At 43.3% G+C, this 20,290-nt stretch overlaps 2 long non-coding RNA genes across 4 annotated transcripts in view; both read left to right on the forward strand.

The window, feature by feature from the left end:
- Window positions 1-972: 972 nt before the first annotated feature.
- Window positions 973-7,034, forward strand: LOC149350530 (uncharacterized). Its single transcript, XR_016289457.1, has 3 exons — window positions 973-1,164; window positions 2,977-3,050; window positions 6,809-7,034. It is a non-coding gene; the product is annotated as an uncharacterized LOC149350530 (long non-coding RNA).
- A 1,138-nt stretch (window positions 7,035-8,172) lies between these two features.
- Window positions 8,173-20,290, forward strand: part of LOC149350531 (uncharacterized) — a 28,108-nt gene continuing 15,990 nt past the window's right edge. For 2 of the 3 annotated variants that reach the window (XR_016290387.1, XR_016290388.1), the window contains exons 1-4: window positions 8,173-8,513; window positions 9,082-9,224; window positions 13,601-13,756; window positions 19,408-19,507. This is a non-coding gene — a long non-coding RNA (uncharacterized LOC149350531). Of the gene's footprint in view, window positions 8,514-9,075; window positions 9,225-13,600; window positions 13,757-19,407; window positions 19,508-20,290 lie in introns of all 3 variants that reach the window. The other variant, XR_016290389.1, reaches the window with a different exon arrangement.

A 20,290-nucleotide genomic window follows, 5' to 3' on the forward strand; every position in this document is an offset into this window, starting at 1 on the left:
GTCACACTTTCGCAATGCGCTGAATAGCACCCCAAACGAAAAAAAAAGAAACGTTGAGTCCTATAGGGGTTTCTAATTGGATCCATTCTGAATGTTCAATTGGTCCCACTGTGTACTTGAAACCACATGGTTTCAATTGGATTGTTCAATTGGAACCAGTTGGAATGTCTAATTGTTCCAGTTGCGTATTGGGAACCAACTGAAATGTCCAGCTACCAATCAAACTGCTGTTCCCTTCCGAGATTTTTGAATACTACTAAATTTCCTACAGATTAATTTTTAGACCCACGATTCTGCTTTTCCTGTCCAAGTCAATGATCATGCTTTACAATTCATCACTTGATAAGTGACTCAGCAAGGCAATGTCATCAGCGAATCGCAGATTACTGAGGCATTCTCCACCAACTCTTCTCCCCAACTGTTCCCATTTGAGGCTTCTGAATACCTCCTGTAAGCAGGCGGTGAATAGCATTGGAGAGATTGTGTCTGCCTGCCAGACACCCTTCTTTACTGGAATTCTGTTGCTCGCAGAAAACGAAGCATCAAATGAAATCATGAGGTACGTGTTGACATACAAGACGTTTGCAGACGTCTGTGAATACTGTTATCCTTCATACATAAATTAACGATCTCGGTGAAACAGCGGCACCTTGCTTGGTCGACGAAGGACCCGCAACGAGACTCGTACGCGAACGTTGAAACCAGCTAGTTCAAATGACGCGCCGTTACGAAGGCTTGAGTGACAGCATTGCAGGTGGCGACACTGCCAAAACTCAACAAATTTTATTTTTTTAGTAAACAAGTACCCAATATTCCAGAGCATTATAGCACTTAGAAGGATTAAAATTTTATGCTTGTAACTTAGTGGTTTGTTACTTTTTAAAGTAAAAGTTGTAGTTTCGCTTGCAGCAAAATTTTAGTAATGGCGCTGCGTGCGCTTTTCTCTATTTGCACCCCCCCTCTCTTTTTTTTTGTGGCGCGTTAAATGAAATCTGTTGTAAAAGATGCTTGTAGTGTTATTGTTCCTGATTACTGTCTTTTTTATGCTCCGCTCTGACTGTCTTATGCCTTTTCCAGGTGCTGTTAATGCTAACGAACCATAAAGTGACACAGGCATCCCTACAGACTGCCGGCGAACCTTCCCACGCAATGAGCATCATTTCAGTAAGTGTAACAAGACAACTGGTAGTTGTGCGGAAGAAAAAGGTGATGTGTGATTTCTCGAATCTCAACGTACTTGAGTGCCATGGCGGCAAGTACAGTACCTGCGCTAGAAGGTACCGTACTTGCCGTTCGCGTTTCGCCCGCAAATCGCTATGTGAAATAGGCGGTAACGATTTGCTTCGGAACGGTTAAACTCCACGTAACTCAGCGGCTAAACAATATTTTCTGGCTGCATATGAGCTTGTCTCCGCGAAACTTATGCCCGAAATGCTTTGACTTGAATTTAGCGCGAACATGATGCACGCGGCTTTTTTGGCGGTTCTAGGATCATCGAAATGGAACGTCGGGTTTATACTCGCAGCTGACCTCGGACGCAACCTTTTGAGCTCATATTGCAAGTGTGCTGCTGATCTTTTGTGCATGATCAACGTATGGTAATAGGTTGCTGACTAATTGAAAATGTTTGTTTGAAATGTGCTGGCCGCTTCTTTCCTTTGTGGAGCAGAATAGTAGTTCACTAGGAAGGAAGCTTTTGCACAAATAAGAAGCTTTGCTTAAGTGGTGCACTGTAGAACAAGAAAGAAAGCAGGATTATTAGTTAGCTGACGGGGTTGCATACTCGTTAACCTGATCTTTGTAAGTGCGCTGCTCTAAAGTATAGGTGTAATAGCTGTCGGTTGGTTCTTTCCTTATGTATTCTTTTAAAACATTAAGTGAGCAGAGCCGCACAAAAATGTGTGGCTGAAACACTGAAACGGGCTTACTGAATGAGATGGCGAATGAGATATTTCTCTGTTCTTGCTCAAATCTAAAGGCAGCAGATTTCATTTCATTGTCAGCTTGATTTTTGCTTAATTAACTTGCTTCAGAATATTGTGAATAGCCATTTGGCTTCCCAGTGCTCATCCATCTGCTTGTTAAGATAGCCATTCTTGTGGACGAGAACTTGGAGAAAGCTTGTTTGTCCATCTAATCCGCTGATAGTTGCCTGCCCCGTGGAAATGGTGCATGGTCCACCATCGTGGGGTCTGTGATGTCATGTGCGAGTCATCTCATGTTGCTTTTATGCAGTCCAGCTTTGTGCACTTTGATGCAATGCCGTTTCATGCTTCTCAGAAAGGGCAGTATTTATGATAGACATCTGAAAACCCTAAGGGACCTTCAGGATTTACCCAGTGCATTCAACTCGGGCTGCAGTATGTACATGTAGTCAGTCAAAGTACCGCTATTTTTGTGTGTACAAAATAAAGTTCTACTTCTTGCATGTTGATTTTTATTGGCCAGAACATATTAGTTGCTGCTAGGAAAAGCTGCAGTTTAGAAGAAGCTTTTGAGTGCCTCTAGCTTTGCTGTGTTATATGCCTGGTTAGTATCGTCTAGCATGCTAAACTTTCCAGCCTGTGTGCAAGATATGAGAACATTTTTACATTACTTATCACTAGCAAAAAGAGGGGAAAAAAATCTGCTTCAGTCCGCCAAAATGTCTCATTCTGTACACCGGTGTAATACATGTCAGTCCTCTGCTTCATAATATAAAACCGCACTAAAACAAGCGAAGGAGCCATTTTTCAATCACACTTTGCTATTGATGCTAATTGATAACCAACAATTTCGGAACGTAGTTAACAGAACGGGTAACTCTACAGTTAATCTAAGAGCATCAGGTACATGGCCAGGTACATGGCACATTTCCCAATGAAATGTGCGCAGATGTTCTTAATGACATGAAAGCTGATTTTACAAGCAATTTAAATATCTCATATGCTCGTTATCTGCCCTGTAATTTCTTTCTTGTGGACGCCATTATTATAGATCCTGCTGGAGTCGAAAGAATCAAGAATCACCTCCATGCGATGTGGACAACATCAACTCCAAACTTCTAAAAAGTATGAAAGTTTGTAGTGCTATCATTTTTGTCTAAACTATTTCAGCAATCTCTTGAGTCTGCTTTGTCCCCAATGATTGGAAGATGGGCAAGGTGGTTTTATGGCACAAGTCTGGAGGCAAGCATTCTTCTAACAACTGCCAACCCTTTTCATTTATTAGCATCCCCTGTAAGATCATGGAACATGGCGGCATGTATACTCTCTCTCGATACAAGTTTCTTAGGGTCAAAATCCTTTCTGAGTCATTGCTAGCAAGGGTTTCATAAAAAATTTTCATGCAAGACACAGCTTCTTTGTATTACACACGATGTGATTTCATCTTGGCCAGGTTTCTATGGCAGACTGCATATTCCTCGATTTCTCAAAAGCCTTTGAAGAGTTTCCAGACAATTACTTCTCTTCAAATTCAGTAATCTCAATCTCAACACTAAAGTTATTTCATGGCTAGTCTTTCCTCACTAATTGTTCTCAGTTTGTGACTGCAGATCATACTACCTTCTTTTCCTCTGCAGTGGGCTGAGGCATTCGCCAGGGTTTGGTACTTGGGCCCTTACTTTTTCTCGTTTATGTAAATGACTTGCCTAACAACGTTGTTTCTTCTCTATGTCTTTCGGCTCTTGATTGTGTTGTTTACAGTGAAATTAACAGCGACTCTTATACTTCTGTTCTTCAATCTGATATTAACCAAGTTTTGAAATGTTGTAACATGTGGTGCTAGGAACTTAGCATTAATAAGTGTAAACACATGTGTTTCTTAACGTGGCGTTGTAACAGCCACTTACAAACTTAATAATACACCCCTGGAAACTGTGTTTGTGCAAATACCTCAGTGTGCATATAACTTCTCACCTCTGTTAGAATTGCATTTTGAATTTACTGCTAACGATGCTAACCGTATGTTAGGGTATATGTATCTGCATCTAAATTCTACCTTTCCTATAGTTCAGTTAAGTTACTTCACTCATTTGATATAAATTGGATAGTTTCATTGGGATTAATGTCCCAAAACGACTCAGGCTATGAAGGACACCATAGTAAAGGGCTCCGGAAAGTTCGACCACCTGGGATTCTTTAACGTGCACTGACATCGCACAGTGCACGGGCCTCTAGAATTTCACCTCCATCAAAATTCGACCGCCGTGACCAGAATCGAGCCTGCGTCTTTCGGGTCAGCAGCTGAGTGCCATTACCACTCAGCTAAAGATCTAAATTGGAGTATGTACCATCAGTCTGGGACAGATCACTAGCATCTCAGTTTGAATCTGCACAAAACCGAGCATTGCGATTCATACTTTCCTTTTATCACCATAGCTCCAGTGTTACAACTATGAAGGCTGCCTTATCATTACGACTGCTTTTATGCCAAATAAAAATTTGTCACTTATGTCTGTTTCACAAGATCTATGATACCAATCCTCTCCTTAAGAGCTGGCTGCTAGCAGCCCCCTACATGTTGCAGGCCACATTGATCATCTCCACAAAATAGGTGCTCCATCCTGTCACGCTGAACATTTTCTTTATTAATTCTTCCCCAGTACCTCTGCGAGTTGGAACCATCTTCCCCGTCATGTAGTTGACATTACTGACTTTAATACTTTTAAGGCTGGCTTATGTGTCTCTACACATTTTTGTCTTTTTTCTTTGAATTTGGTTTCACTGTCTTATTTCCCACAATAATTGTCTTTTATTCGCTTTCCATTCTAATACTTTTATCATGATATTCTACTGCTTCTTACAGAGAGTAGATACGTATAAACCAGTGTCACTGCCTGTCCAGTGTTTTGAAGTTTCACTACAGAATGCCTCCTTCTAGAGTGCTAACTGCTAAAGCCTCATTCCTGGGAATGACATAAGTTTTTGTAGCCAGGAAGTGTCTCTGGCGAATACGAACGACTGTGGCCAGCGAGCCTTCTCCGCCGCTGTGCCCGTGTTGTAATGAAAACAGATCTGAAGGAACTGCGCACATATGCCACAGCTAGGCTTCAAAGGAAAAGGAAAAACGCTAGAAATAGCTAAAAAGCGGGAATGAAAGCCATAAAACAGTCCTGGCACTCTTGACTAACAAACCCCCATGAAAGCCTTGACCCTTGCAATAACCAACATCATAGCAGGGAGCCGCAGGGTTTGATACGAAGTGTCCTGCTCTTCGAAGTCACCGCCACCATGCAGCACCGAGTGGGAGAGAGAGAGTGGAGATTATTAATATAAGCTTCCTCTCGAGGGAGGGGTGTTAGTGAAGAATTAGCAGTTGCGCAGCCGGTGCTGTAATTGTCTTCTTTAACAGCTGTACTGCTACTGTGTCTTTCCCGGCAACCTTCATTCTTGGAGTTAGCACTCTAAAAGAAGGTACTCTGTATTGAATTTCAAAACACTGAATGGAAGGCACGCATAATGACTGCCTTGGAGCATATGAAAATATAATAGACTATGCAATGCGGTCTTCTTTCACTCCTTCGTTCAGCCCTTAAAGGCGTCCATTTGCTGTGGGATGTCATTGCACGTTAGAGATCTCTAGGTGGTTGAAATTATTCCAGAGCCCTGGTCTATGGGCTCCTTGTCTATGGATAAACCCAGGACTACGACTATCGGGGCAGTCGCTCTATCAACTAAGCTAACCAGGACGTCGAGTAGCTAGATGGTCTTGGTCACCTTAGTTCGTATAGCATCTGCACCCGATAGGCGATAGTCCCGGGTTCAATCCTTGGACTAGGATCAATTTTTCCCCTTATTGAAAGCTACTCCATAATGGGGTTTCCCCTGAAACGTTTCTTTTGTAGCAACACTATAACTTTTGTTGGATGTGTTTCGTCTGTAAAATTTTATAGTGTACTGTCATGACAATAGACACTGCAGTTTTCTGTCCACCACAAAGGCTTGTTGCCTTGGTTGCACATAGATCGGTGCGGTATACAACAAATTATTTTGGGACTAAGAAAAAGAATTAAGAAAAAAAGAGTCCCAGCCCGTGCCACTGGGTGATGTGGCATATACATAGATTATATTGGGACTTAAAAACAAGAAACAAGAAAAATGTGTCCCAGCCTGTACCACTAAGTATAACATAGATTATACTGGGACTAGAAAAAGAAACACGAAAAATATGTCAGTCACATTTCACTTTAATTAGCTCTGTATATCAGTTATGATTCCTTAGTCCTATTAGTTGATGGATAGCCATTACTGTACGAGCCGCCGCGGTGGCTCATTGGTTATAGTGCTCGGCTACTGACCCGAAGGATGCGGGTTCTATCTCGGCCGCAGTGGTTGCATTTCGATGGAGTCAAAATGCTAGAGGCCCGTGTACTGTGCGATGTCAGTGCACATTAAAAAACTCCAGGTGGTCGAAATTTCCGGAGCTCTCCACTACAGCGTTCCTTATAGCCTGGGTCACTTTGGGACATTAAACCCCATAAACCAAATCAAACCATTACTGTACAGCAATTAGTTAGTCATCATATCCTTTTTCTCATTAATTCTCTGTGAAACAAGATCAGGCTTTGTGCAGCACCACTTATATGTGTGAAACTCAGTGCCATTTCAGGCAGGGTTTATGTTTTGCTGTCGAACTTTTGTGCTTTATTTGTAATAATATGGACCATGTGGGCAATGACAGTGATATGACAGGTAGGGCAAGTAAAAATAGGTCCAGTAATTTATCGAGGCTGACTTGCTTGCTGGAGCTGGAATACAGACAGTTATAGGAATTGCATTTGCAGGATCAGTGCTGGTTGGGAGCCCTGCTGTCTATTATGTTCCAGTGCTGGCCATGGTTTGCTGCCTTTGTGCTGCAGTTGCTGCGGTGTGTCTACAGCAGCACCTAACTCCAGCAGTTTCTCCTGGCTTCCTGACATCGCGCACTACTGGTATGTTTCTAGGGAACGATCAAGACTCATGCTGAAGTGTCATTTAAGAGCTGATTTTTCTCTAGCATAATGACTGTTCGTTGTGCTTATTCGTAAGCCGCATACAATAGCGAGGGAAGCCCTGCCTGCTCAACCCAACTGTGCTCTGTGCTGCATGATGTTATTCCAAGCCCATGGCACAACTTATTGAGGGGAATAACTTCCTTTAGAGTTTGTGGCAGTAGCTTCCTTTGTATGGGGCACTGAGGGCTGCAGCATCGCGTGAGAGGCTGATCTAGTCTTTTTGCTCTGTGGGGATTGGTAAAGGACGCAACCTGACACCCATCAGCTAGGGTCAGGGATAGGATGCTGACTCAGTGACTAATAAATCTGTTTTAATAAAGTCCATGTGGTTGCCAATGTTTTATAGATGGTGAAGCCATCGAATGGCTGATTCAAAATGACGACCCAGTATCATGGCCGTGGATGTGACGTTGTACTGTATGGAAATTTTGAAGGGGTACGTAAGTGCTGCAAAATGTCTTGGATAACTGAAGTTGATGAATACATAAAAGAGGAATCATCACTACTTTCAGCTGGAAGATGGTGAAGAAATTACCTAATCATAATTAAATCACATGGGGACAGAGTGGCTGCTTTCCCCTTAGCACTGCATGTCTATGTCATGGGGCTGATGTAGACTCGGATCTGTATCAACTGCAGTGTAGTGTCTCAGAGCCTTGCAAGAACCTGCTAGGCTGGAAACTTCTTCGCTTTAATCTTCTGTGACTCTGTATCTTTTAACCGCAGCTAGCTTAGCTAGTTTAGGTGGCTTGCTTGGAATCATAGCTTATGCTTGTGGCGTCGGGCTATTATATTGGTTTCTGAAGATTTGCTAAGACTAAGCCTGCTTTCCTGTGCATGCTAGTTTTTGTATTCACTTGGTTAGTGCAGTGTTCAATTTTAGTGGTGTATCTTGTTTGAATGATTTCATGTGCAAAATGCTACTTCATGTTTGATTCATGCATATTGCATCGCAAAACAGATAGCTGAGTGTTTTGCTACGTTGCACTGGATATGAAGATACGTATTATGTTCTTTGCACTTTTTCACATGCTGTCGTGTTGTTGCGAGAACTGCGTAAGCCAGTCCTCAAAGGAAAGGTTAAGGCATTTTTTCTTTACGGCAGATTTTTGACTTGTAGAAAGTTGTGGAAAAACCCGTTTCCCCCCTTCGTTTTCGACGCGGCTGACCATCTTCATCATTCTGCATCAGGACAGCGCCGGCTGGGCGAGGAGGAAATCTCACTTATGGGGGAAGCAGAAGCAGTCACGGGAGTGCCACCTCGAAGGCTACGCAGAGCTGGTGAGAGTCTTTTCGGGATCCGGCGAGCATCACGAGCGGTTACAGCCACACGCTTTCGTCACCTTCTGCGGCAGGCGCACGGAGATCCGAGGCCCTTGCCGCTAGACTTCTGGTTCCAGGGAGTGAAACGAGCGCAGCAAACGCGCTCTCTCGTCACCTCCCCCAGCAAATGCTCGGGGATGGCTTTGCCCCAATAATGTGGCGCGCACGGGAAAACCCGGCCGCCATTGCTAGCACTGACAAACGTTCACCACCCGTAAGTCAGAAGCCCTTCTTACATAGCTTTCTATTTCTGAGCAATGCCTCGTTGATGTTCTGTAGCTAGCTGCCCGCTATGTGTATTAATTTCAAGTGTAATGAATAGCATATGAGTGTTCACGCTTTGCCGTCCCTCCCTTTGTTCTCTCGAGCACGGACCCCTCCACGGTTGGCGAGCGAAAACGCTGCATCCGTGGAGTGGAAGTGCGGTGCGGAAGGCTGTCCCCGCATGTTTCCACAAAGTGTTGTGTATCCTAGTTTTATCTCCTGTGGACGCGACTTCTCTGTGTGTGCAGAATGGGAGTTTGTGCTGCATAAAGCAAGGCCTAGGCTTATTACCAGCATTAGAACTTTGACAGCAGTTGCTTTATGAGGGAATTCTTCAGAGGTTTATGGTGGCCGTTGTTGAATTTGTATTATATTGCGGTCAGAAACTCCCCATTTCACTTGCTGGTCAAAGACAACATTATTCAGCCGTGCAGCCGTCACTTTTTTGTCCTGAGAGAGAGCAAAAAGCCTGAGTGTTCCTTTTTATTATTATTGTGCTGACCTGAAAGCAGTTGCAGGTTTCACAGATTCACAGAGGATCTGCCTATCTGCTGGGCCACATCTGTGATGACAGACACCCTGGTGATTTTGGCCCCACTGGCTGTTCTGGGCGATGTTGCTGCTCGGTGTTGGGACGTGCTGATTTGGGGCTGTGAGCAGAGTATGTCATCTTTGGATTAAACTCCTTTAGGGTTGGTGCGTATATTAAATCATTCAAGAAATTGTTGCTGAAATACAAGATCTTGACAAGAGTCCTCAGTAATTTAAGTTTGAAGGTGCATGTGCTAACCTGTCCCGATGCCAGCATTACTGATAACATTGAAGTGCATGCAATGCGAAACCTGTCATTGTTTTCAGTACCTTCTCTATTGCAAATGCCTTTCTCTGCAAAAAGGTTGCTGCCACTCACGTGCATCACTCTTTTGCCTACTACAAAGTATGTAAACAGTGCTTTGCCCAGTATTTTGGTTGAGAGCATTTGGTATTCCTTCCCGCAGTTACTTTATCTGCGAAACGCTTGAACTTGAAGTCTGAAAGTGGACTTCGCATTATGAAGAGTGATGAAATATTTTGTCGGTTGTGTGTGAGTGCTGTGAACTGAACTGGCTGATAAGTAACTTCAACAGCATGCTGAGAGCAGTGCATGTGTGAGCTTTGGAGCAAATTGGAGGAATCAGTGCAGATGTTCAGGTGTTCATCGATATGCACCTCTCTCAGCAGCATTTATTGCGCTGACAGAAAAAAGTCAACCCTGTGGAGCTCCTGAATGTTAATATGGGGTGCCTCTTATAGTTTGCAGGTATTATGTATTGCTGCAGATAATATTGGCATCACTAGCTTGTGTGTGGATTTTAGTCACTACAGCTATGTTAATGGAGTTTGGTGGTTGGCATGCTTATCCTTGTCCTCTGGAGGAGGGTAATACAACTGAACTTTTTTTATATGCCACTGTTTGTTGTGTGAGTGGGCATGTCAATGGAAAGATCAAGCACTGTTTTGGAATGTGTGGTTAGCATTATTCTTGATTGCAGGCTGTTGCTGTGCTGTAGAAGCTTAAACAGAGATGAGGGGCGCACTTTGGAAAAAAAGGAAGACATGCATAGATAAAAGATTTCTCCTTTCTAAATTCGGATTGCTGTGTTTGCCGAAGCTTATGCAGCATATGAGCTATTCCGAGTGTTAACCAACGTAGCACAGTGGAAAGCACTGCTTAATTTCTGTTAATGCTGTTGGTACATAATAAGTGTGGTAGAGAATCATGTGAAGGAATCTCACTTCTCCTGATGTTTGCAAGAGCTCTGTAAGCGCTTCAAGGTCTATTGATCACAGGAGGTTCTGTGGCATTTGGTAAGAAGCGACGTCCAACTCTTAGCCTCCACCTAAGCACAACCATATGGCTACAAAGGAAAGCTATACAGATTTCACAGGAACCTCGTAGTTGAATAAAAAGTTATCCGGCTACTCTTCCTTGGGGAATTTCCTTAAAAGTTGCACCAACACTGTTTTAGGAATGCTATGCGAATACATTAAATGAATGCGCTATATGAATGTTGTTCCAGTGTTTAGGGGAATTCTCCAAGGTGGAATAGATTTGTAATAAGGGAGTACTTGCCATTCTCACTTCGAGTTGTTAATCAGCTCGCTCTCACCCTGCCGTCTGCTAGCCATCCTGGTTGGCTCAGTTGGTAGAGCGACTGCCCAAGAGAGGCAGTGGTTCTGGGTTCAAATCCGGGCAAGGGCAAGTTTTTTTTCAGCTATGAAGTTTCTGTGAAAGCTGTATATCTCTCCTTTGTAACCATATAGTTGCTCTTGCGTAATGAGTAGTTACTCCCTTATTATATACTATGCCACCTGGGGGATTTCTTCTAAACATTTGACATACCATAAAGTCATGTCGATGCATGACTGATGTGCTTAACTCCTACTAGTTCCCTTTGCATCTTACATCTGCTTTATTCTGTTGTGGAGCGACTGCTACGACCTGCTCATACCTGTGACCTGTGCACTGAGTTGTGCTCCACTACATGCAGTACTCTAGAAGCAGCCTGCTTGCTGTACCTGTGGGAGAGAGAGCATATGAAGTGCTGCCATGGAAGGCCACTAAAGCGAACTGTTGGACCAGTTGTTTGGGCAAGAACAGCGCAGTAGACGGGACCAAGAAGAGAGAACACACAGACACAGGCGCTGACTGTCAACTGAAAGAAGTTTATTGCAGCAACAGCAATATGTAAGAACCCATATCTTGCCCACATGATAAAAAAACATGAAAACATTAAAACTAAGTGATAAGTTTCATTGCAATCAGCCATCGAGAAATCTGATCTCCTTTCTTTTCAAGTTAATGGAAGGAGTACTGACACACTTCTCTCCTCATTGATGAATGGCATACGCTTCAAATAATTCACGTTCAAGCTGGTTCTTGTAGCATTTAAGAACCTTTGTCTCCTCCAAAGTGGCAGTGCACTGGCAAGTGGTCACGTGTTCAGCTAAGTTCTTTCTTGTGCCGTCTTTTATATCTCTATTATGCTCTCTGAGCCTGTCATTCAAACAGCGCCCAGTTTGTCCAATGTATGATGATGCACACGATAATGGAATATCGTAGACAACTTCCTTTGTACAGTCAACGAAAGCTTTTTCATGTTTCTTCCCACACTGTTTTGGCAATGTATCTACTTGGTTGACCACCTTGCAAAATTTTTCCAACTTGTTTGGCACAGAGAAAATCAACTTGACGCCGGACCGCCCGAAGGCTTTTTTCAGCGGATGGCTCACGCCATGCACGTACAGGATTACAACCATTTTTTTCTCTTCCCTCGTGCTCTTGCGTCGTTGTGGCCTCTTGCCAGAAGTCTTTCAAGATCTTGTTGCCAACACTACGGAGAACTTCATCCAGGAACCTAGCAGTGTGCAGTCGTTGCGGCTGGCCCTTGAAACTTTCATCGATGCGATGATGACATGACCTGTTAAAGGCGTTCTTCAGGGCGCTTGTCGCTACTGCTCTTTTAACTAGTTTGGAGTGTGCTGAATGGTATGGCATGATGCCTTTCTTTGAGCGTTGAGAGTAGCACCAGCAGATGTGTTGTGGGCGTATGAAGAGGCGCAAGTCAGGGAACTGGAGTTGGTTGTTTTCAGGTAATTCCTTTGTAAACGTGAAGTCTTTTAGAGTCTCTGCGAAGATCTTGAAAAGATCTACATCCCTCTGGGGTCCTGAATTTAGATGCCTTGTAGACGATCAGAAAATCGTCCACATAACGGAAGACTCTCAGAGAGCTGCTGGTTTGCAGGGCTTCTTTCAGCTTCCTGTCATAACGTCCAAGTAGCAGATCACTAAGAAGAGGTGCAACGCATGATCCAATGTACACTCCTTTTTGTTGGATGTACAGCCCACCATTGAAAGTTATGAAGGTGGAACGCAGGTAGAATGCCAACACTTCAAGGAAGAAAAAACTGGTAATGGCACAAGAAACGAGGACACGGAAGGCACACAAAAGACAGGACTGACGCCAACTTGCAACTTTTTGTGTGCCTTCCGTGTCCTCGTTCCTTGCGCCATTACCAGTTTTTTCTTTCAACACGAACCAACTCGCCTAAACTAGAGTTTTACTTGACTTCAAGGAAGCTTGTACAGCTAATGCCTCAATGCTTTCTTTTACCGCCTCGTGTGCATCATCATACATTGGACAAACTTGGCGCTGTTTGAATGACAGGCTCAGAGAGCATAATAGAGATATAAAAGACGGCACAAGAAAGAACTTAGCTGAACACGTGACCACTTGCCAGTGCACTGCCACTTTGGAGGGGACAAAGGTTCTTAAACTCTACAAGAACCAGCTTGAACGTAAACTATTTGAAGCATATGCCATTCATCAATGAGGAGAGAAGTGTGTCAGCACTCCATCTATTAACTTGAAAAGAAAGGAGATCAGATTTCTCGATGGCTGATTGCGATGAAACTTGTCACCTAGTTTTAATGTTTTCATGTTTTCATCATGTGGATGAGATGTGGGTTTCTACATATTGCCGTTGCTGCAATAAACTTCCTTCAGTTGACAGTCAGCGCCTGTGTCTGTGTGTTCTCTCTTCTTGGTCCCGTCTACTGCGCTGTATTTACGCAAGGAATGTACCAACTAGCGCGGCTTATTCCTCTCTTGGACCAGTTGGTTCATGGCTACCACTGAAGGGGCCAGTGGGAAGAAGATGCAGGAAGAGAGTACTCAACAGTGAACTAAAGAAGTAATGTGCAAAGTAAATAAAGCAACCCCATTACTTTTGTCCTCCTTACCTTTTTTTGTCTAGCATTTAACTTGCTGTCTAGTAGGTGCACGCCCGTAATACATGCTAGAGCAGTATTTTTGCATGTATTGTGGGTGTTTACCTACTAGAGTGCAAGTTAATTGTTCTTCATGCATATATTATGTGGTTACTTTTTGTGCTGGGTGCTGATGTTTTTTTTATTTCCGTTAGTTTACTGTTGAGTGAGAAAACGGTATGCGCAACAGTATAACTGATGTCCTTTGGCACGTTTCCTTTATTCAGGATATCCCACTCGGGACATGGCTGGTGATCGAAGTGGGTACCAACCTGCAGTGCAGAGGACACCGATGAGTGCGTGTGTCTTGTGAGCTGTACAGCAAAAAAAGTGGGTCTTGCCAGCTGGTGACTATGGTGCCATCTGCACTTAGTACATTGTTGGTGAGCTTCATTCCTGGCTACTTTGAAAATTTTGTTCACCCAATCTTTCATGTATCAAGCTGTTGTTTGGTGGATAATTAAGGATTCCTGTTACATGTTGTGATAGTAAAGAAGTTCTCAGAGAAGCTTTTTTACTACTTTTATTACTCCCCCCCCCCCCCCCCCCCCCCCCCCCTTGTGAATAGGCATAGCCATGTTAGCAACGTCAGGGTCAAAGGTTGTGTTGCTTGTCCAGGCATGAGGCAAGGCAAACTGAGATATGCTTAGATACTTGACTGCATGCACAATCCTGGTCAAAAGTCTTGAGGGCACATGGTTTGCTTTTGAGCTGTGTAGTGGGCTGCCACAGCACCTCTAAACACCAGAAGGTTTTGAAAGGTGAGGATGAAGGTTCTCGCCCTACAGAGGTTTAAAACATGGCTGCTATCATGTGTGCTTCTGTACATGGCTGAAAAGTAAACTGGGTGGCATGAAGACTTTTGACAAAAGCTGTATCTGAGGTACCTTTTGGTAATTGCTCTTCTGATTTCATGAAAGCAATTATCAACTTTGCAGTCATAATGTTGTTTATCATGAAAACAGGTGTCTGCAGCCTCAAGTACTCTAAGCTAATTCTAAAAGAGAAGAAAAGGCAGATAGGTTCACCTGGCATAATGCCTTGTTGGCTGTCCCACCCATGGAGAATAGGTAGGGAGGAGGAAGGCATTCTTTATAAGCGCTAGCTATTAAAGCGGAGATTCCTGGCCATAATGCCAGCTATCATCATGAGCAGCAAGAACCTGCATATATATGCGCGTGACCACCCTGTGCATGTAGCCCTTGCCTTGTGCCTCGTGCTAACGTTGTCGTCACATGGGGCATGAGGTCAGAAAAAGGCGCTGCCAGATGCCCTGAAATGCCTCTTGTGAAAACATTCTAAAATGACTTGATGGTGTGGCATCCTGCATGTCACCGCAGTAGTGGCCATTCACTTATGAAAAAGCTGCCAGCAGTGATGCGGAACGCCAGTTGCGTTGTGGGAAGGCCTTGAACGCACCAGAGGTGGAGCATTGAGCTCGGAACATTGCACGTACGCAGGAGGCCAGAGCCGAAAATGTGCGCCAGGTTGAACAGTGGATCAACACTATCAGGACACCATTCACGAATGCACTGCATGACTGGATACTAAAGCCAAAGCATCACATTTCTCACACCATAAAGCACACTCTGGAACCTTCCCAAAGCAGAAACACTATTGTTACACACTCATGCATGGCAGCAGCATTCAAAGCTAGTGCAACAATTGCAAAAGCACGAGTTGGACCAGGTGGCACTGATCATCTGCATTTCCATTGCTGTAACTGCAATTAAGTTTTTGTTGCAGAAAAGGTAGACCACTGCCAACCCTGCCCTGCATCTGATTTTTCTATGTTGCGCTATTTCTTCATTCATCCATCATCGTCATCATCATCATCAGCCTGACTCTGCAGGTCAGAGGCCTATCCCATGTCTCTCTAATTAACCCTGTCCTTTGCCAGTTGCGGCCACCTATCCCTGCAGCCCCGCCACGGTGGCTCAGTGGTTACGGCGCTCGGCTGCTGACCCGAAAGACGCGGGTTCGATCCTGGCCGCGGTGGCTGAATTTCGATGAAGGCGAAATTCTAGAGGCCCGTGTACTGTGCGATGTCAGTGCACGTTAAAGATCCCCAGGTGGTCGAAATTTCCGGAGCCCTTCACTACGGCGTCCCTCATAGCCTGAGTTGCTTCGGGACGTTAAACCCCAATAAACCAAACCTAAACCTATCCCTGCAAACTTCTTAATCTCATTCTCCCACCTAACTTTCTGTCGCCCTCTGCTACGTTTGCCTTCTCTCTTGGAATCCACTCCGTTACCTTTAAAGACCAACGGCTTGGGCAGGGCATGTAATGCCTTCGCATTGCATGCCCTGCCCAAGCCCATTTCTTCCTCTTGATTTCGACTAGGATGTCATTAACCCATGTTTGTTTTCTCACCCACTCTGCCCGCTTCCGATCTCTTAACGTTACACCTATCATTTTTCTTTTCTTTCCAACCATTCTTCAACCACTCAGTGGTTGAAGTGGCAGTCTACTGACTTTTATCGACTATGCTTTTTTTTTCATAAATTGAAAGCTCCTTGCCTAAATAAATGAATACCTGGCTGTGGTGCTGAGAAACACAACAGACCAATTTGAAAACTAAATTATTTTTATGGTAGTCTTGTTTCCACAATGGTAGATAGTGTCTGTAATACCTGACCTCTAGGACATGATATAAAGTTTATGTTACTGTATTCAGCTCCAAGACATGATTACTACTGCGCTGCCTAGGCGACGGGCAGTAGTAATAATCAGTGCAACGTTAACCGTTTTAGGTGCCATTTTCTGTTTGCGTTTGCATCGAAAACAAATATGTTTCCACCTACCGTATTTTCCGGTGTATAAGACGCACCCTTGTATAAGACGCACTTGCCATATATGCAAGCTGTCACTGGAAAAGTTCGTATATAAGACGCACCCGTGTATAAGACGCACCCCAGTTTACCCAGTTAGGCCAGTGAGGCTTAATTAAATACGCTTGCGCGACTATCGCGAAATGCACCGTACCTGTAAGCAATTCTTAAGCAACGCTAAGTGATCGAAAAAGGCAACACTCATGCCATACTCGTCCACGTTCTAGCAAAAAAGAACGGAAAAACGATACAGCTCCCCATATGTCCATAACATTTTATTCTACTTGAAACCTTCGAAGTCTTCATCTTCAGATGCGCTATCAAAAGGTTCACCCGTTTCTGGAAGCAACTCGGCTGAAACATGCACTACGTACACGGAGCAAAAAAAAGTTGCAAAGGGTGACTAAAAAAGAACGCCGGCTTGTCTTGACAATGGCGAGAAGCGCGATTGTCACCATCTTTTGGCGCTTCTCATTACTTTTGCTTGGGGCCTCCGAAACAGCCGCGCGTTTGTGATCCCGGAAGTCGTCATCCCCGCCGTTTCATAATATAGATCACCTAGAATGTCGCGCACGGCGGTCCCGGTATTGAAGTATTAACCGTGTTACAACCGCGTTATTGGTAGTGATATTTTTTAGGTGAAAAAAGCTTGAGCATGAACTGGAGTAATCGATGAACGCGCAAAAAAAGATGAAAAATTCGCATATAAGACGCACCCTTGTATAGGACGCACCAGCAAAATTTTCGAAAAAAAGCCGCGTCTTATACACCGGAAAATACGGTATATAGTATACTCGGACCTCACTAAACACAAATTTTCAGTTTTCCAGTCCAGTGTACCAGTGATTGCTTTTTTACAGACGTGCAGAATTTCGTACCAAGTGTCACAGTTATTGGAAATATTGACTTCGAACCAGGATTTGTCAAGTAAATTCACGAGAAATTGTGGAATTACTTTCTGTTTTGAAGATGCACATTGTGCTCTAACCTGAGGAAAGAGAATTGATGTTCTTACTGGGGACAAAGTCTGCATTCATAAAAATGGTGCATGACGTGCTAACCAGTTCACTGTTTTATGATTTATTTGCTGCATTCTCTGTTCAGCATAAAAAAAACAACTTATTTGTGACTTGGAGGATGCTAAATTCATCTCAAACAAAGAAATCAATGCTAGGTGCAGCATGCTCGCAGACAAAGTTGTGAGTTTGCTTTGTACACTATTGTTTGCAAAGCACCTTAAAGGAGTCTTAGACACCTAATTTTGGTGGCATGTTTTCTTCTCTAAATGATGCATAAGACTTAACTGTGCTTCAATCACTATGTGGTATTCGCCTGAGACTGCTAAATAATTTATAATCGAATATTTCTGTCATGCTGTTTCAGTTTCGGTTTCAACAGCCAAACGATGGCTGTGATGTCAGAGTGTGGTTAGTATAAGTCACATAAGGCATTGAAAAACTGCGATGTAATCACTGATTTATTGTATTAATTCACTACAGTGCTGAAGCCAGCCTTTATCAAGAGCCAGAATGAGAATGAATGTGGAAGCAGCGATTATATTGCAGTTTTTTCATGCCTCACTTGACCTGTAACCATACATTGACGTCACAGTCTTCGTTCGGGTGTTGAAAATGAAACTGAAACAGCACGAGAAAGAAATTTGACCAGAAATTATTTAGCAGTCGTAGGAGAATACCACCTGGTAACCCATGAGTAATAATGCCTTATGCATCATTACAAAGAAGAAAACATGCACCCAAAAGTTAGGTGTCTATACTCCTTTAAAGGGTTAACCAGGTGCATAGATTTCGTTAAATCTGCAGTTGATTTAAAAATCTGCAGATTTAAAAAGTAGTATCTGTAAAATAAGACTGGTGATATATATCATGTGTACCATCAGTTGCTTTTGCAGGCAGAGTAGCAGCAGCCGGCCTTTTTGAAGACGTTTGAAGAAATCATGAGCAAGCATAGGTAAACCATGCAAAAAAAGGTGATGAGTTGAAAGAGAAAAAAACAGGCGTCAGAAGTTTCTTCCAGCAAAAATAACAAAACTAATGTTATGTATTGCATTCATATAGTGTAGTATATAAACTCCAGGTGACATAGACAGGTTACATGGAGAGCCGCAAATTTCTAACACAGCATGGTGCAAGCATCGGCTGTGGTCCAACTTTCTTTGCCAATTTTAACTATAAATTCCTGCCAAAAGCCCAAGTTCTGCCCTCATTCTTGTCATCATAAGGAAAAAAAGAATATGCCGATATTTTTGTACTTGCTCCCGGCAGTAGGCTATCATTTTAAGGTGTTGTGCTATTTCTTCAGTTATCCATTAATCCTAATATATACAGCATTGTCTGGGCTTCCTCTGTGGCCCCTCTTAGTACGAGTCTAGGTGAGGATGCTGGTTCTGAAATTTACTTGAGTAAAACACGTTTTTGGGCAAGTTGGTAACATTCTTGATTCATATTGCAGCGAAGAAGCACGAACACAAGTAGAAGGAACACGCAAAAAACACGGACGCGTTCGTCCGTGTTTTTTGCGTGTTCCTTCTACTTGTGTTCGTGCTTCTTCGCTGCAATAGGAATCAAGTTCTGAAATTGTTTACTTTTACTGCTCGATCATATTCATGAAGGGGGTGTTTTCTTTATGTGTTTCATTTTTAGCTTGTGCTGTGGTTATTGCAGGCTGTCCTCTGCATGCCAGTAATGGAAAGACAAAGCCTGCTAGCATGGCACAGCAGCCATTTCTGTGGTCAAGTCGAATTTTATTTTCAGCACCTTGCGCCCACTGACAGCTTTGGCGTTGAAGGGGAACAAGCAGAAAGCCTAACAAGAGCTTGACAGACAGGCCCCAGATCAGCCTAAGCGAAAACAATCCAGTCCCATTACCTGCTGCTGGTATCCAAAACGTGACATAACCCTTTGCAGCTTGCCTTTATAAGAGAAGCTCCTAGTTACCTATCTCTGCCTTGGGAGGCAGCAGAAAAGTCTCCTAGTGATCTGGACATAATGGGAGGGCAGCACACGGCTGCTTCTAAAATCCATTTTTGTCTGTTTTACCAATCTTAGCTAAAGGAAATATGTTTTTGCATGAATTTACCCCAAACTTCAGTTAGCTTGCTTTCATTTTTCAATTGCAGTAAAGTATTTTATTCTTCATTTTGCGTCATCTGTGTTCATCCTTCACCTTTATTACTTGCAGGTGAGAGACAGCGCTGCCAGTCCAGCCTTGGCAAAAACTTGCTTCCTTGGTCTGGCATCACTGCAAACAACAGACTGTCTATTCATTTTCACTGAATGAGGTAAGTATGGTGCCCAAATGTGTCATTAAACAAAAATCGCCATGAAATGCCACCTCTCTGCAAAATCTGAATGCAAACATACGAGTGATTTACGTGAGGGAAGCTTTCAAATCTGCCTGTCAGAGTGAAACAACATTGAATACAGAGAGGTGTCGTGTTAAAAGAAACAAGGTCTTTTACTTTGTATAACAAGTTGTTTGAAAATTAAGAGCTGTAGCTTGATTGAAATGGCCCTTATAGTGTGACACACATTTCAGTCATGCATGCCAGTCCGTTCTTTTAATGTGAAATCTCTGTGATGTCTTCAGGGCTATTACTGTTGTGTTCTAGCAACAGATTGATATGAGAGCCTCCATGAACTGTGAATCTTTACGATCCTTAATGACCCTTATTGTCCCTTAATGAAGTAGCGGTGGTGTACATGAAGGGGAAAAAAAAAACTTCCTATTTACTATTAGTAGCGCCTGTAGCACACAGGCCTAACTCCTCTTGTGGTCCTAGGAAGGCTCTAGGCTGAATACAGAGTGCCTTTAGGTGTTCCATTTTCTTCAGTAACGCTAGTGCCATGTCCCCGTTATGCCGGGGAGAGTATTCTAAAGGTTCCAGTATCATGGCTTGGTTGTGTAATGGATTCCTCAGTTATTTATGAGGTTTCTTTTTCTTCACCCTCATTATCATGTGCTAGTCACTTCAGCTGCACTTTCTTGAAAATTTGCAGTACATACCTATTATCTTCTTTTGCTGGCTGGCAGTAATGTTTGAACCACAGACTTTAGTCACATA

This window comes from Amblyomma mixtum, chromosome 3 (genome assembly GCF_055824585.1).
Source record: "Amblyomma mixtum isolate Tamu chromosome 3, ASM5582458v1, whole genome shotgun sequence".
Lineage (NCBI taxonomy): Eukaryota > Metazoa > Arthropoda > Arachnida > Ixodida > Ixodidae > Amblyomma > Amblyomma mixtum.